This window comes from Poromitra crassiceps (genome assembly GCF_964638095.1).
Source record: "Poromitra crassiceps genome assembly, chromosome: 7".
Classification (NCBI taxonomy): Eukaryota; Metazoa; Chordata; class Actinopteri; order Beryciformes; family Melamphaidae; genus Poromitra; species Poromitra crassiceps.
Genome location: NC_139628.1, coordinates 15,391,468 through 15,393,367, shown reverse-complemented (window position 1 = coordinate 15,393,367; position 1,900 = coordinate 15,391,468).

Here is a 1,900-nt window from a genome sequence, read left to right as displayed (position 1 = left end):
CCCCCCACCCACACACACTAATGCTCTAAACACCCCCCCCCCCCCTGATGCTCTCAACACCCCCCACCCACACACACTAATGCTCTAAACACCCCCCCCCCCACACTGATGCTCTCAACACCCCCCCACCCCACACACTAATGCTCTAACACCCCCCCCCCACTGATGCTCTCAACACCCCCCCACCCCCACACTGATGCTCTCAACACCCCCCACCCCCACACTGATGCTCTCAACACCCCCCACCCCCCATACTGATGCTCTCAACACCCCCCACCCACCCCCACACTGACACTCTCAACACCCACCACCCCCACACTAATGCGCTCAACACCCCCCACCACCCCCCACACTGATGCTCTCAACACCCCCCACACTGACGCTCTCAATACCCGCCACCCACCCCCCACACTGACACTCTCAACACCCCCCACCCCCCACACTGACGCTCTCAACACCCCCCACCCACCCCCCACACTGACACTCTCAACACCCACCACCCCCACACTAATGCTCTCAACACCCCCCACCCACCCACTGACAGGATGGTAATGATTGTTCCAGGTGTTAGTCGGTTCCCCAAGTGTTGCTAGCTAAACAGAGTTATGGCTTGTGAAAAAACTTTCGATTTTGATTGCTCAACCTGCACCAAAAATGTGCAAAAGCGTTTATGTTATATTGTTGCCAAATGACCATATAAGCGGCTCCTATATGTGTGCGTTCATTTTAATGTCCTTCGTGGAGGCAAGAGGGAAGAGTTTCCTTGCCTCCATGTCGTGCATTGAAATCGTTTAAGGCATACCTAGTTGTTGATTATCCCTTTCTTAATGTTATGGCTGCTTTGCTGTAATTTTACGTTTTTGATGTGATCTTCCAAAGTTTCAAATTATTATTTTTATGCTTTTTTTAAGTAAATAAGTTTGTTAACACATTCACTGCCAGCCGTTTTTTTTTTCACTGTAGGTAGGTTCTGCCAGAGGGTTTCCTTGAGGATTCTGGCTCATCTTTCAAGACCCGAGGATTCTTTTCTGCTAAGATTTTGTGAACACACAATATCTCAAAAGAACTAATAGAATGTGTGCTTTCTCTGTCTAAAAGAGTTAGTTTGTAGAGTTAGCAGTCATGTAAGCATTAGCAGTTGAATACAGCATGGTTTCAGCGTCAGAAAAATTATTCAGAGATAAATGGCTTTTTGTGAAATTCGATAGAACAGTCACTTCAACCATTCATCCCTGGCATCAGTAAGACGTCAGACATCCAAACAATAGTTCTGAACAGCAACCTCCTCCATAACAGCAGGAAACCCCCCTCCGCTTCCAACTCCTCCCTCCGTGTGTGTCCTCTTGGCCGCAGCGGCCGTGCCACAAGCTCGTTGCTGCTGCTGTAACCTCGCGTCACCAGTCTCATTGCTTTGCTGCTGCTGTGCCTGTCTGCGCGGCCGCTCTTTGAGGAAGTCTGGATGGACTCGCTCACTTCTTGGAGTTTTGGCTGAGAGCTTTGATGAAGCTTTTGCGATTCTGGTCATATTTATGCTGCGTGTTTCAAAGTGTGTCCCACCCGCAATCCACTATGCAAATCTGCAATCCCGCACCGCCAGCAATCAGCGCGAAAACGAAAGCGCCTTCGCCAATCCACCTTCATGAGAATGGCTTCAGTCACACTGCTTTTTGCTTGCCTTCCTCTAGTCAGGAAAGCACTGTCGCCACTTAGTGGGTCGGTGGAATGGGTTGTACACGTTGTACACGTCCAATACCTATATAAGAGATGTAAAAGGGCTAGATGCACATCCCACCGTCAAAAAACAAAATCGGATCCTGTTTGACGTAAAAACACGTCATTGGCAGTGAACGTGTTAAGTAAATAAAAAGCATTTACAGAGGTACGGTGGTGCAGTGGTAAG